Genomic DNA, 16,976 nt, shown 5'->3' on the forward strand with positions numbered 1-16,976 from the left:
GTAAATGGTTTGTTTCTATCTGCATGACATACTTAATACAGCCTGAGTAAAAACATGTGTATTTGCACGTTAATCATATTTTCTGTTAATTCCTATGGAAAGTTTTTTTACCTTGAATATTACAGGAATTGTCCAACTCTGTGATGATATAGTTGTTAAGAAGCCAGAGTTATTGTCATTGTTGTACCTCAAAATGGTTGTGGTTATTTGACATTTCTTATTTTTCTTTGATATAGTCCAGAGTGTCTATGCATTGTCATAAATTAAATACTACTGTAGTTGTAGATACACCTTCAAAGGTACAATTTGAGGGATGTATGAAAACTTGAAAGGATTTCAGTGATTCAAAGATTGAAGTTGGTTTGGCTCCATTTCCTTTACATTCCAAACAAAATGAACCCATATGGTAATGCAGAGTAAACATGTGGTGGCAGGTCAGACATGTTTTAGGGCCTACCATATGTCTATCTTGTTATGAAATTTCCAGACCATGAGAGGATTAAAGATATACATTGCTTCATCTGCACACATTTTAAAGCAATTTCCGACAGGAAGGACTTTCAAGCTTTGGATTTGAGTGTTTATAAAAAGAATCAGTTTCTCATAAAATTAAAGACATTTATTCAATACAGTTTCCTAAGGTCATTGGATTTTTGTAAAATCCAAATGTATCTTCTCTTGTTATACTTACTTGACCATAATTCAATTTCTGCCAAGTGTTTTGTCCTGTTGCACTACGGTTGTCTCTTTGAGCTGGAGTTAGATTTTCTGCTGATGTTAAGAATGGATAACTCATCTCCCTTTGGGGTCCATATTACCATTTTTATTTCATTTTCACAGAGCCTTCAGATAGGAACGGTGGTGAATGAGTAAATCGATAAAAGCAAGCAATAAATTTGACTGTTGTCTCGTGTTTCAGGTGCACAGCAGTGATGTCACAGAACTGAGGACAGTCTCATACAAGTAAGTGTTTGGTTACATTAGCTACACATTGTCCATCACTGCCATTGTGCTTTTGGAAGAGCCTCTTTTGATTTTATAAAGGAAAACCAGTTTGCTTTGTTGAATTGGAAAAACCTGTGAATGGAAATGCAGGACTAAGCAAAACTCCTTATTTTATTTAGGTATAGGATTAGGATTTTCCAATTAGTTTGAGATTTAACAATGTCCTTCTTTATGAAATTAGTTTGTGTTGCATTACACTTTACTCTCATTTTGTGTGTATCTAATTAATTCCTGTCTTTCTTAGAATTAAAGCGTCGGAACATATTTAAATCTCTTGGGGGGAGAAAGCAAAACTTTTTTGACTAAGGGGTGTATTAAGATAAATGACTTTGAGCCAAACAGGCATAATTGGTGGGGTTGAAGCTATCTTTTAGGTTTTGTTTTAAAATTTAATTTGGGCTGTTTCCTGGTTGCTATTAAAAATTGCCCCAAGACAGAGGTGGTGGTTATGTCAAATTCACTTCCTTTCATCCTAAGCTCTACTCTATCAGAAAGTGTGACATGCGGTTTTGTCTTTTTCACAAATACTTGCTGCCAAATTGGGGGTTAATTTGCAGTTTTGAAAGTGCAGTTGGGTTTTCTCTGTTGTGCATGCTCCATTGTGGAATAGGAGTAAATGGATGAGAGGTCACAAACTAGTTGTTTTCCCCAAGCAGTGAATTTATGATGACAATTGCACTCGATGCACACACAACACAGTTGAAGTGTATTGTGTTGCAAGTGAAATATTTTTTAACAAGAAATAATTCTGCTCACTAATTGAATCGTTGGAGAATCGGATTTAGTTGAGCGATCAATGCTACTGTTTCTGGAAGGATCTGTGTTCACATTTACCTTGAAGCCAACGCTCTCTCCTTAGTTTCTTTCCTTCTCTGACCCCGTTTGTGCCCCTCAACTCTTTCAACATTAAGCAGAATCCTAAAGGTGACTGTGACTGCTCATTTACCCTTCATGAAGCGAAGAATGCTGAAGTTGTGCCGTGAAATTTACGGCATGTATACGGCCTCCTCCGGATCTAGAGGGAAAAGTTTACTACTGTTTATGTGACTGACCCTGGAAAGAGACAGGTCATCTGTAGAGCTGCAGATGAGCAGAGTTAAAATAGCAATGGCAAAATGAGCCTCGCCACAGGAATACCACCATCCTCTCTAAACCTGAGTACTCTCCCTTTCATTTGTGTGTCGTAGAAGCCCTCAGGGATTTATTATAGCAGTTATGAGTAACCTTCAGTTTAGAGCCCAATCTTAGGTTTCAGAAACCATTGCCAGGTTGGCAAGTTATAGCCAGCCATTGCTTTTGGTTGCCAGAGGATGACACAGTGGTTTCTGTACATTAATTTCACAGTCCTCGTATGAGTCAATAAAAACATATTATTCAATGATAAACAATGCTGTAACAGAACAATCTTTGTTTATTTCTGTTAGACATATTCACATTCACAAAACGACCCTTACTCAAACAGTGCATATGCTTATTTAAGCACAATCAGATTAGTGCGACTGGTTTGTTGGCTGTGTCAAGGAAGGTCTGTTGTTAAATAAGAATGAAGTGAGCAGTGGTAGTTAAAGGTTGAGTGACTATAATTCATATTTTGAAGTTGGTTTACATTGTGCATCTGGTGCTGCAATCTCTGATTGTTTTGTTTCAACTGCAGTTCCTGGATTACCAGCCTTTGCCTCTTTTAGTTTGATGAAGATCAATGAATGAATTCCCCAGGCAAACTGGACATGAAGTGCAAACTGCTACTGTTGAACTGTAACCGGTGATCCCATTCTAAAGAAAGAATAGAGAAGAAAGGAAATAAATGAAGAAACACCTGGATTTAACTACTACTGCCTCCTGTACAAGTCTGTGTGGCAGTGCTATGATCTGGGGTTGCTGCAGTTGCTCAGGTCTCGGTTCAGCAACGACCAGGTTCAGCAATGACCAGGTTATTCCATCAATGGATTTTTTCTTCCCTGACGGCACGGGCATTTTCCAAGATGACAATGCCAGGATTCATCGGGCTCAAATTGTGAAAGAGTGGTTCAGGGAGCATGTGACATCATTTTCACACATGGAGTCCAGACCTTTACCCCAGGGAGAATCTTTAGGATGTGTTGGAGAAGGCTTTGCGCAGTTGTCAGACTCCACCATCATCAATACAAGATCTTAGTGAGAAATACATGCGAAAGTGGATGGAAATAAATCTTGTGACATTGCAGAAGCTTATTGAAACAATGCCACAGCGAATGAGTGCCGTAATCAAAGCTAAAGGCAGTCCAACACATATTAGTGTGTGTGACCTTTGTTTTTGGTGGCAACTTTTTTTTTGGCCAGTCAGTGTATTTAGAGGCGTTTATGACTATACAATTCCAAGAGTTAGTCCTGGTCTGAGTTCTACTGAACACTATGATCTTCGATTTTTGTCATCTATAGTCCAACCCTCCCCAGCAATGTTTCAAATTGAACTCCAAAAAAGAGGCAAGGAACACATGTAAGAGACCTAGACTAACTTTAATCAAGCTAAAAGAAATTTAAATCAGCACTTCATTGTACATGATGTGCCTGCAGCTGCTTTTTTTTAGTAAAAGCCAGGCGATGCTGCCATTCATTTCTATACCTCTTCAACACAATGGAGATACAAAGCACACAAAGGGCATGTCTGGCTGCAGACAAAGCAGACGTGTTTATTTTTGAAGGAATTGTTAAGGGAGGCAAAGTGAAGCAGGACACGTTCCCTCACACTGTTAAAATGTCAGGTTCATTTTAATCCAATAAACATATTAGTGTTTCTACAATTGTATTTTAAATGAACAATTCGGTTAATTTAAATATTTTTTACAAGTTGGACTTTGTTATTTTTGGTAGTTTACAGAATGTTGGATTGAGTTGGCATGAGGTATTGTCAGTCACCTCCAGTATTGATATTCAGATATGTGGCATTGCTTTAAAAGTATTACTCTTCATACTGGTATCATTATTTTTCAAACAGTTCCCCATCCTGAATGTGAGGGAGGGCAGCTTTATGGACTGGTTATTGGTGTGTTTTATATGCATCATCATTTAGTGTGATCTGTATGTGTGCGAGAGAAAGAGAGAGGTTGAGCTACCACAGTTCCCCCCTTCTTGTTTTAATATTGATGGCCTTCAGGTAATAGTGTAGCTTTACAGAAGAGGCTGTATTTTGTGACTTTGCCAGTCGAGCGAACAGATTGCTGCTGCTATATAATTTGTTGAGGTAGTACATCAAGCCCACTCTTCTGTTGCTCTCCACATTTTTCTGCCCCGAAGGGCACTAAAACGCACGTGAAGTGAAGTGATGAAAGAACTCTGTCAATGGCAAATCAAAGACTCGTGAAAATGATGCAACTGTGTGTCAGTTGTATGGATACTTCATTCACACTGACTGTTCTCAGAGGTTTAATGAATACATTGGCACATTTAACTAAGCATAGCTGCAGTGTGCATGTTGCTGTAGAGTCCAGAATCATTGCAGAGGTCGTGAGATTGTTATGAGATTAATGATCTTCACAGAAAATATATTGTAGATTTGTGAGGTTGATTGATTCGTCCTCAATGTGTTAAAGTTGCACATTGTTGTTGGCGCTGCACTTACAACAACAGAAAGATACCAGCGAATCTTGAAATTTGGCGAGACGCATAACGTCATAAGAAAACTTCCCCAGCCTCAAATAACGAAGACGTGCAGGTAAAGGTTTCTTTACAGATCTAGAGATATTGTTTCGAATTAACCTTGTCTAGTCATTCGGGTTTCTCGGAACATCCTTTTTGAATTTTTGATGTGACGATACATCACTTAAATGGTTTACGGTGATGGTTCACCTGTTTTATCAATTTAGGACTAAGTTGTGATTGATTCATGTAAGTCAGACGCAGAGGGACCAGAGCAACGGTTCAAATGCTGCAACATCATGTGGCGGGTTACTGTAGAAAGGTCACTTATAGGTTGTAGTGTCGATTTCTGGGGTGAGAGATCTGGGCTATACAGGCCTGGGTTTTGGGGACAACACTGACATGGTCTACTGGGGAGCTTGTTGGAAGACTGTAGGTCTGCAAGAGTGTCTCTGAGGTGCGCAGATGGCATTGAGGAAAATTAAATTTTCTCATGTGGTCATGGCCAGCTGCCTTGTGTTCCATCTTTACTGATGGCATTAAGTCTTTATTGGGCGACAGAGATTTTTAGTCTCTTTCTTACTTCGGTACATCAGTACACGGCAACATTGTGCATCACAAAATCCTACCGATCCTGTCTCATTTCTGACGGGGCCTGATTTTGAGGGCAAGGATTTGTTCAATTTAGTGTAAACGTGGCATTCTGAAAACTTGCTCGATAATGGATCTCAAAACACTCTATATTATCAATGCTAATAAAATGCATACCGCTCAAATGCTACATCGCTGGATGAGAGTTGTGTTGGCAGCCGAGAGGACCTTCGCAGAGAGGATCTGTGGTGTCAGCACTCAGACGGGTGTAGAGGTGACGACAAGGTGAACACAGAGTTGTAGATTGGTTAAAAATCATTGATATTCTGACTCGGAGGCTGCAAATGGCTCGGTGGCAGATGGAGGTCTTTGTCAGGGAAGAAAAATGGCAGCTTGGGAGCATCAACGCCATTTTCCCTATAAGCTCGTCTGGCGGGCTGTGACCTTCTGCCGTTCAAAGAGATCCCTGTGCACATGATCAATTATCTCACTTCCATTGTTTACGAAGCAAGTGGAAAATGATTAAAATATCTTTTTTTGTTGTTGCTTTTTTGAAAGATTGCATGTGTAATTATGAAGTTTGTGTTTGTTGTGAATACATGATGAGAAAGCAAATTGCAGTTTGTCTTGTTTTTTTTAAAGCACAGTAGAAAATACAGCAATGCAAGATTGACACATATAAAACCAATACATGACAGTTGTTTAGCTCCATTTATTTCCTGTTACAGAATTATTGTTATTGATTTGACTGATTTCTAACAGTTCTTTAAACACAATTGTTAGTGGAAGACATTCATTAGGAGTACAGATATATGGCATTGCTTCAATTGGTTTTCATTAACATTATTTGACACTAAATAGGCAATTTTCTCAGGTTAAAATGTTTATACAAATCCACATATACATTATATTCATTTGGTAATGGCTCTTCTCATTGCACAGATAACACAGGCACACAGAATAACATGGTGATATGCAGTCATTATTCCCAGCTGTAAACAAATCTAATTCAGAATAAAACATTGAATGAACCTGGGGAAAAATGAGGTAAATGAAGAAACAATGCAAAAAGCCAATGACATTGAGACCCCAGTTTAATATGTATGTATTTCAGCTTGATGGTTGATTTCATTAGCAGTTCTCATTGTTATGCACCGACTGTCCTCCTGCAGTAAAATGGATATTGTATTCACTTAGCCTGAATATTCCGGAGGAAGTGTTTGGATTTGAGTGGTTTCCTTCAGAAAAATTGTTGTCCTCCGTACCCAGATTCTAATTATTTATTATATCGATATACAACATATTGATCATCATTTATTAATATGTGTAGTCTTATTTTCTTAAAACCAAAACAAGTCACATTTTAATTTAGAATATGTCCAGTTTTCACAAATGTTGTATCAACAATAAATAGGAATATCTATGTAAATTGAATAGGTTACTGTTAGTCGTTTAGGTCAATGGTATTTATTTCATAGTGGGAGAAAACACTGTAGAATGTTAACACTACACTCTCTTATGTGCGCCTATCTCCATTCAAATACTGAACCGCGTGTTCCACATCTTTGATTGATACAAAAAGGAGATTTTGTTTGTTACATGCTCTAATGCTATATGTTATTTGATCTGTCTTATACAATTGTGATCCACACGTGCAGTAGTTTTTCTGTCTGTCATAAGGAAGAGTAACTGTGTGGAACATCTCCTTCAGTGCGGCTTTCTGTGGTGGTCTGTTTCGTCTCATCCTCACATCTGCTTTCTCTATATACCCGTCCTCCATCCTTTCCTGTCCAAAATACAAATAGATGAATAGAAAGCAGTGGCAATACAGCTCCTAAACATTAATATATTTTTGATAATTTGCAATGTGGCTCCTACACTCAACAGGCTGTTTTTTGTGGCACTTACGGTCACGGTATCATGTTGTTGAGCTTAGAGTGAAGGAGGCGAGATCTAGAACGGCATGCACGGCATTTCATGACTGTTTGACTTTTTTTTCTTATTTTTAAACCATAAAGCTTCACAAATTAAAAGTCCCTCTTTCCACATTCATGTTTGTTTTTTAAAATATAATCTAAAGATTATGAACATTTAATGAAGCTGCTCCTTATTAGGTTATCAGTCTGAGAAAAATACACTGTTGTGTGATAACAATGTGTGCATGGATGTTGGAAACAAGACATGCAGCGGTAGAAAGGCCACTTGCCAGTTTCTAAATTTCTTTTTAGACTAGTCAAGATTTTGGCTACACAACTACTGTCAAACTCAAGGAAACTCCCACCTCTCGTCCTAATAGTGATACTAACCACAGTTTTTATACGTTTCATGGTTGGTGTAATTTCAACTTCACCTTTTACAGCTTCTGTCTTAACAGAAAAATTTTGCTCAACAGCGGGGACATTTTGAGAGCAGAAACTATGGCCTTAAATACAACTTGCACACGGCTCTGTGGTCGAAATGCATTAAGAGCGCTTCAGTTCCTTAGAAAAGATGTATCATCTAATTTGATTCAACTCTGAAATACATTTTGGCCTCAGAAATACAGGTCAGTCAGACACTATTGTGTTATTTTGGTCGAGCTAATGTCTTTACAATAGTGGTGAGACAAGGACAAACGACAAGGATGCCCAAGAAGACATCTAAAGAACGATGGGGACGGCTCTGTCTCTTCAGTCATTGTTGCTAATTCACAGCTTCAGTACAACTTTCTGGTCTTGTTTGCATGTTGTCTCCATTGATTTGAAGCCAACTCTTTAAACATAATGGATATAAACCATATGCTGTGACGTAAAAGCAGCAATATGGCTGAACTAATAATATGTTTAGTGCACATCCCGATCATATTTCCCATCCTATTCCAAATAAAATCTTATTAGTTGTTTTTAGAAAAAAGACATTGGTCTCCCAAACTCTGTCAACATGGTTCTAGTCTGGCATGATAATATTTCACATATATTAAAAGGTCCACTTACATCATGTTTGCTTGAAGTGGCCAGTGGCATATAAGCATTGTTCACTCCACGTCACTGTAGAGTCCACAGAGTCTGACTGGAGAGAGGGAAATATTCCAATAGCAGCAAAGAAGAAGCTCTTTTTGTGAACATGGCTCATCGGCAGACAGGAAATTAGTTATTTTACCCGCACATTCATCAAAATAGAAATAGTCTGAGTATCACAAATGACTCTCCCACATCTATTGAAGCCACAGCTGCATGTACCGTGCGCTTAGTATTATGTCTCAAACAAATTTCAGGTGTTTTTGGATACTATAAAACTCTTCTTCTTCTTCTTCTTCTTCTTCTTCTTCTTCTTCTTCTTCTTCTTCTTAAAGCCATTGTTCTGTGTTTTATTCCACAAGAATTAGTGTATTTAAAATAATGACATGCACCATTAATGTTATACCCTTCACCTATTACTTTTCTAAAATTACGATGTGGAACACATTTGCAATCTGGTGGCACTAGGAACTCTCGATGGCAAAACTGTTGGTTTTTGGCTTTAACACTTCAGTTCCTGGTAACCTTTGATTCAGTGACAATGAAGCAGAATGTCAACATATTGTTCAGTCTGTGGCTCTTCTGCAGCTTCTGCACTGATAACAGTGTTATTTTGACGGCCACATGCAGAACTGTTAGCGCCTGAACAGATAAAGGGCATGTGTGAAAGTGAGTAGATGTTTCTGAATGTAAATATGCAGCAATGTAATTAGTGAAACAGTTGCCATTGTATACCAGAGTAAAACTGTGTTTTTATTTCATTGTTCTCCTTTTCTGCTTTTTGTTCTGTCCATAATAAGGTTTTTATTCACTGCTCTATTGGTTCCAAAGTTAATTTAGTAATGTCTAAGATCACAAAAAGTATTTACTTTATTACCTGGATTCAACAAATTGATAGTTGAAAAGACAGTGCATCTGTGGTTTGCTGTGGACAACCAAGGAGCATTGTCCACTTTTAGGACTTGTTTATTTTTTATTTGTCTGTTTGGGAAACCTGTCAGCTGCTGACAGCTTCTCAACATGTGTAACCTATAGTGCACCGGTTTCCATTTGTTCTATTCATTTCCCTTTTTTTGTTTTTATTCCAAGTATTTTCACTGCCACACACACTGCTAATGCCATTTCTAGGGTTTGATTGACATACAATATGAAGCAGAATATCAGTAGGTGGTGTGCTGCAAACAAAAATAGTGTTTTAAGCTCAAGCTGGCGGACTGCAGTGCCCAGCTCAGCTACTCGCAACACATTTGCAGATTTTTAGTGGCATTAAGACAAAATACTGAGTATCAGAGTCTAGAGAACGTGTCAAGATAGAAAGTGTGTTATCTGTCAGAGTTTCATGTTACTGTGTCGTCTTAACCATGGCTACTCCATCCTGTCTGAAGTGTTGAGGGTCTTCCTTGTTTTGGTGTATGGTCCCATGGTTCTCCACGTCAAAGCGATGTTGTGATGTGTCCGTCCCATACGTCTCCATTAGACGGCTGATGCAATAGTCCAGCTATTAAAAATAGTTTTCTCCTTTTTGGCAGCCTGACATTATCTAGCTGTAAGGGTGCAGTGCCAAATTATGAGGTAACAATTCCTGATTATCTCGTTGTTTTTTTTTGTGTGTGTGTGTCATTGACCTTCATCTTGGACATTCAGTGTGTGCACACACTGCACAGGTGTTTGTTTCAATGTACCCAGCATCGCCTGCTTCAATAAAGCAGTGGACATATGGACACTGTGTGACTAATGCTTTGAAAGGGACACTCGGGATCTGTTTTATTGCTTCATTTGGCACACCGCAGTCCCACTTCCCATTACGGTTGCCATGTGATTTATGTCGTGCTCTTTGGAGAGTGAGAGAGAGGATTCGGGAATGAAAGAGCCGTGATAGTGATGTTTACCTTGATCCTGGCTGCCTTCTATTTCATCTTGGACATTGACAGTGGGGAGAAATGGGCCAAAGCCCTGTTAGGCTCCATGTTTTTCCCGTACACAAAGGCTGTTTTTCTGATCATCTAAAACACAAGAGTGTTATTGGCATTGCAGCGTCAAGCCTTACAGACTGAGAGAACCTTGGACTGCTGTCCTCACTGTCTCTGATGCTGCGATTCTGACCGTGTATCATGCCAGACTTCACCACGTCACCTTCCACCTACAGACAACACACAGATACTTGATTAATAACAACAACGGGCAGATTTCTGACATGATGTAGTTACGTGGCTTAATTCAAACTGCCTCCTTGCAGCTGTTTGTTTACCGAGTAAATAAGAAATTATTATATTGACACTAGGATGTGTTTGTCTTTTTTTTCTTTTCTTTTTTACAGTTGAATCTAAAATAGGAGTCCTTTGCCACGCTGCGTGTTGTTTATTTGTGCATAATGACAAATGACCTTTTCACCAGCATCCTACTTTCATGTTTAATTTGTAACTATGCTTCCTGTCAGATGATTGCACCTGATATATATTCATGCTGTTTTTTTTTTCCTGTTTACATGCAAATGCATACCTTTCACAACCCAATCATATCAAACGGAGATATGCGACTGCTAAATTTGTATAACATTTTCAGTCACAGTCCAACTGCGTTGCCACCTCGCTTTCTGTAAGTCATTGAAGTTTCACACAAAGGTGCAACAATGTTTTCTTAAAATTGTCTTTTTTTTATCACTCAAATTGTGACAGGAAGAAGACTATTTTAACAAATAAATGTGGACTACATTAACAAACAACTATCTTCTTGTCAGTGGCAGTTCAATATGTTTTAATAGCAGAGGTGTTCAGTCATCGAATAAGAATGAATGGCAAAGAAAACTGATGTTACCTGTTAATATTCTGTACACATGGTTCCCGCCAAAACACAGAACCTTGTTTTTTTCCGCTCCAAATCATTACTGTATGTCTAATCTGTGATTTGCAAAGTGTGCCAAAAAAATCACTTATTTTTAGACAATAAACCATGTGGAGATTATCTTTTGGACGGGTATAAACTTGGAATACAGACTCAAATATGTATTATAATGATGCTTGCAGCAAATGACGTCAAACAAATGATGCAGGATTCAACAAGGAGGGTGTAGTGGTTCAATTCTGTAATATGTAGTGATATTAATGTGGTGCACATGGGATTATCTAGAATAACTTTCTGCTTGCCTTTCCATCTCTACCTTTTGGAAAACACTACAAATACCAAGAACTGGCTGCATTTTGCGGGTATACTGTCGCTCTCATTCAATGGTTCATTTATATTGAGTGTAGCATTCTATTGGAAAATGAACTGCTCTAGCAGCGCATTAAAAATAAAAATGTCATACGGGAGTACCATTCTGCCTGTACCACCTGCATTTTCTAAGCTAACAACAACAGCTTAATAGCAGTTGATTTGGAGATGCATGCAATTACTTGCCCTTTTCTCTCTCTACCCCCTCTCTTCCTTCTTCTCTGTATGTGTCTAATTAAAAACTGGAGGCTGAGCTACACATTTTATGGCTAATGCTTGCTGCTGATGGGGCAGCAGTAAGCCGGAGCTCTAGGAGCGTATTCATGATGGATGTCAGTCTGTGCAGAACATGTGGGGCTCCCACCCCCAGAACACCCTTCATGAAAATGATCCACAAGCAAACTGCAGACTGTGCCAACAGTGAAGGACAAATGCATTTCTTGAAACATTTGTCATACTGAGGCCCTGCATCATTCATCAGAGTACATTTGCCTCCTTAACTACCAGCCTTTCCAATGTATGCGTGGTAGCATTCCATATTTGTTTGAAGCGGTCGATGCAAACAGAAATTATATATATTTTTTTTGCTGTGAAGGTCTCCCTAAAAGATGGATGTGCCTCGAAGAATGATGATAACAGAATGCCGACGCGTTGTGTTTTGTGGTAATTCTCGAGAGGAAAAATGGATTACTATCCTTGCAGTAGGGTAGGTGGATCTCATTGATGGGCTCGCAGCATGTGTGCGTTCTTGCAGAGGAGGTCAAAAATGTGATTACACTGATGCATAAATGACTATGCCTGAGACAGGCAAATCAGTGAATAGATGGTGTTTGAAGGTGTTTAGTAACACTAGGGCAGGCCATGCTATGGATCACATTTAGTGACAGATGACTGAATCAGTGTCACGAGCATCCCATTGGCTCTTTGGTGTAACCAACAGTGCTCTGCCATCTACTACCCAACAGTAATAGTCAGTCAATCAGTTGCTCCATAGATTCAGTTATTTTTGACCTACATCCAACACCTTTTGTCTGAGATTTTCCATCTTGAATGACAACCATCCCTGCACACACTCATGATCACACAGCCTCTGGAAAGCACATGCTTTTTTTTTTCCACCCAACATGCTCATAAAAAAGGGGCCCTCGCTGCAAAGAGCAAACCTGAGATGAATGGTAAACCAGCTTGGGATGCAGAGTATAGATTGTTTAGCAATGCCACGTCTTCCTTCTTAATCACTCTGCACAGCTCTCGTGTCAGCATGCTCGGTGTACCTGAACATCGATTGAAAAGACCCTAATGAAAAAATAAGAAGAATATTCAGATTACATTTCTCGTGAATGTGAGTTGAACAACATTGTGAAGGGTAACATACATTTCATTATATGCACACCAAAAACTCAAACATAACTTTTTTTTCTTCTTTTTATAAGTATACTGAAAACTAATTGTTACCTACTTTGTAATGTCAACTTATCAAATGACCACTTGGCCTCTTTGCACAGAGTCTGTTAGTTTCCATTTACTTTCATGGAATCAAAGAAAATGGTTTTATAAATCCCCCCACTGCAACATCACCAAACATAAACGGCAATAGTTGGCCTTCAAATCCCCTTTCCGCCTTACTCTACTCTGAGTAATGCTGTGTGTGTGTGTGTGTGTGTGTGTGTGTGTGTGTGTGTGTGTGTGTGTGTGTGTGTGTGTGTGTGTGTGTGTGTGTGTGTGTGTGTGTGTGTGTGTGTGTGTTACTGTAGTTCTGCCCCCCCCCCGATGCAGGTCAATCTGAATTTGACTTCCTTATCTTGTGGGATCGGTCGGAAAGAGCACTTCATCACTTTCCAGGTAGAGTAGGAGTCAAGGCCAGGGCCAATAACTTGTCATCAGAAGACATGGGCAGAGTGAAGAACTGATGGAAAGTCACAGGAGCATTGTACTCCAGCTGAACTGTGGGTGTACTATTGAACTTGTTATGCAGCCACAGCCACCACACACACTTCTCTTCAGTCATCGTGACATCACCCATTGGTTTGTGGCCTGCCGTTTTGAAGCCTTGAGTATCTGAGATCAAGTTACTCAATATAGAATGCAGAGGAGTGACGTAGTAACACCCTATATGACTCTGATAGTGGCAGTGACCTGTCGATCAGTCAGCTTGCTTTATGGTCCACAATTTACTAAATGAAGCTCATGCTGTATTGAAGAAGACTTGAAACTAGCGACTAAGACCAAAAACTCCAGTTTACAATGTTAACTGAGTAATAAATAAAGTGAAAATTGGGGTCGTTCTTAAACCCTTTTTTCCCCCTCCCATCTAGAAAAGTACTGAGGCCAAACAGTGAGTGGTGTTGCAATTTTTAGCAGAAGGAATTAGTGTTTTGTCGGATGATGGACACCAGCAGTGATTCTCAGGGTTTAGGAGTGCGCAGCTGATGGCAAAGCAAGCGTGTAAAAAATCCATCGAAGGGATGTTGATGTCTCAGGAGTTGGATTTAACATTGTGATGTACGAAAATGATAATTAATAGGCCACCATTAATACATGCCAATTATAGTCAGAGTTTGACATATCCTATTTGTTTTAAATATTTTTTCCAGCCACCTGCTCTTTATTTTCGTCACTTCACTTTTAATCACAGATTGTTGGAGGACAGACAAAGGACCTTTACTGTTGCAGCTCTGTATCCCAGAACAGTGCCGAGACACTCTGATACACTACCTCTTTCTCTTGTGTGTGCCCTCCATTAGCTGAAAAGACAATATGTTTGCCGTCCGAATACTGCTGATCCATGCTTATGACTCTGTTACTGAATTATCATTGTTAGCATCAGCCATCTGTTATTGTGAAAGAAGATAGCATGGACAAGAAGGAACACACAACGAGGAACAAATGCTTACGTGCACCCAATAACAATACAGTGTGGTAAAATATACACAGCTCCATCACGCACACAAAGACGCCGCCGGAAAGAAAAATACAAAGACAAAAAAAAATCCATCAGATTTTATTATGTGAAAACCTCAAATGTACATCCATTTGTGTGCTAGTTTATTTATCAGTTTGGTCAAACTCTTTTCCCCATTGTTTTATTTTGTATTTTGTATTTAAGCATTAAGTTTAAAATAATATGAGAAACTTGCTGTTAGATGAGATTGTTTCTATTCTTAAATCTAAATGGTAAATACAATATTATTTCCAGCAGATAAACATGCTCCAACCAAAATCCACCAAACATAAACTCCAAAGCTCTGTTACTTTTGATAATAACAATTATTACAATTTTTAATTCAGACTTACCAATTGCTATAATTTATTTACTAAGAAATTGTTTGTAAAACAATGTCACTAGTTTATTGCTTCTTTGTTCGGAAAAAAAAAAATCCGGAAATAATACAGAAGTATAAGGAACTGCGGCTTAGTGTTACGCACATGTTTTACCTCCTAACAGAGCCAGGTTTGTTATGATTAGTAGCTTTAATCAATTAAATTAGATGATAATACAAACAATTCATAATGTTGCCCTAATGAGCTAAATTTAGCATATATTACTAAATGTTCAGGTATTTGACAATAAGAGCCAGTTCACCAAGTAACATCATCACAATAATAAATAGTGGTGGCCTTTTTTGAAAGATCGAAAAAGCAGACGACGGGAGAAGAATAAAAGAGACAAAAAAAACAACAACAATGTGCACACTTGATTTGCTTTGAGGCCAACTGTAAGATTTCTGATTAGCTGTTTTTAACAACGTATTGGATTAGTTGGTTTACCTCCTCACAGCAGGGGACTTCCTGTGCTGGATTCTGGGCTCATCCTGTTTGGAGTTTGGTTGGTCCCGTGTTTCAGTGTCCTTTACATTACAAGGACATGCATGTCAAGGGGATCGGAGACGGCTCAAATAGTCTTGTATTGTGCCCCTACACCTGTGATGGACTGGCAATTTTCACTACTTTCTGCATGATGTACCAATGCATGCTGGGATCGACTCCAGCTAGTTTGCATTGACAAAGTGTCAATGCAACAATATCATTTGTTGCATTTCTACCACTTTAAACACACGAAAGAAAAATAATCTCACACTGACAGAAATGTGAAAATACCTCCTCTTAGTCATGTTTGATGAGGACCGAGAGATGTCGTGTTGTTATTATGAGTTGTACAATGGGAATCTTTGCTTGCAGAGTGTTTTGTATCAGTGGTTAAAATGCTTATTTGAATAGTGATAGCAGCCTACTTTCAAATGATTAATGGCGTTTTGGGCTTTGTCTCATTACATTTTTTTCTATTCTGTTGATAAGTTCATTGTTTTCCCTTTTAGAAGAGAAGTTTTTACTTGTAGACAACCCGCTAAGTTATTTTTGTGGAGTCATACATGTGGACATGACTTTGATTCATTCAATCAGTCATTTGTTCCCCGCCCGGAATATAGGCATTTGCTTTTCATAGGGCCCGCATCCTCTTGTTTGTCTTTCACCTCACATGCTTTCATTAGCTCAAGATGGTGTACACACATCTATCAAATTCATTTAAAAATGTTTATAAAATACACAGCATACTGAACTTGCTGCCTCTGCAGTGCAGAATTTATTTGACACATTTTATCTTTAATCCTTGTCAAATAAATGTCCACCCTGTTGAATATTTAATTTAATTTGTACAGATTCATAATGAATATGCAGGGTGAAAAAAAAAAAGGTTTTTAAATTTCATTAGCATACTTGACATCTTTGAATGACAGGTGAAGTGTGATGTAGCAAGGTCAAAATGAACCCAAATTACTTTGTATTTTTGAATGTTGATTTATAAATATGAAAGCACCTTTTTGTTCTTTGTTCGGCACAAGCTCACACTAGCGCAGGGAATGTTGGCCTTTCCAGTGAAGCATGGCTGCAGCTTTCCTGTCATTTACGTCTCATCAGTGCTGTTCCTGGTGAGGGATGATACTTGCTATTCAGATGGTAGCTTTGTCTCCTCAAATTAATCAGCCGCTGCTGTTTTCTTGTGCAGAGGAGAATCACCAGGGAGATCTTGAAATTGGAGTAATGTACGATACAATAACAAAGGCAGGCTGTAAAACACAACCTGGAAACATGCGTTAAAGAGGGTTTCAGATGTGGGCTTTTGTGATCAGGGGGATGTGAAGTGGCATACATAATAGAAAAAAATCCAGCATATGTGGGGCTGATTATAGAGCACCGTCGTACTAGAATCTCTGTGGCATGAGAAAGAAAGACAGTGGTCTGAGAGTCATCAGAGGAAATGGCGGAGACTATGATTACAGCTCCTGTTTATTCATCATTGTGGACTTCATGTAAAGATTGTGGAAGGATGAGTCAAAATGTGTTCGTAAGAGAGTGAAGCTTTGCTTCCTGCTTCATTGGACAGTCTTACACTAAAGTGTTGTTAGGAGATTTTACAAGTATGAAGCTCTATGTGTGTGTGTGTGTGTGTGTGTGTGTGTGTGTGTGTGTGTGTGTGTGTGTGTGTGTGTGTGTGTGTGTGTGTGTGTGTGTGTGTGTGTGTGTGTGTGATTGTTTCAGCTTTGTTTTATTGTGTCTGTA

At 38.8% G+C, this 16,976-nt stretch overlaps 1 protein-coding gene across 4 annotated transcripts in view; it reads left to right on the forward strand.

Moving 5' to 3' along the window:
* The window catches only part of LOC137782551 (bromodomain adjacent to zinc finger domain protein 2B), a 46,441-nt gene that overhangs the window by 7,272 nt on the left and 22,193 nt on the right, over nucleotides 1–16,976 (forward strand). For 3 of the 4 annotated variants that reach the window (XM_068571909.1, XM_068571912.1, XM_068571913.1), the window contains exon 2: nucleotides 920–963. The exons of the other annotated variant lie outside the window; for it this stretch is intronic. The gene's annotated coding sequence lies outside the window, so the exon portion shown is untranslated. The remainder of the gene's footprint in view (nucleotides 1–919; nucleotides 964–16,976) is intronic. 4 annotated transcript variants of the gene reach the window in all.

This window comes from Clinocottus analis, unplaced genomic scaffold, assembly GCF_023055335.1.
Source record: "Clinocottus analis isolate CAN_PGR_092001 unplaced genomic scaffold, fCliAna1.0.p SCAF_12, whole genome shotgun sequence".
NCBI lineage: Eukaryota > Metazoa > Chordata > Actinopteri > Perciformes > Cottidae > Clinocottus > Clinocottus analis.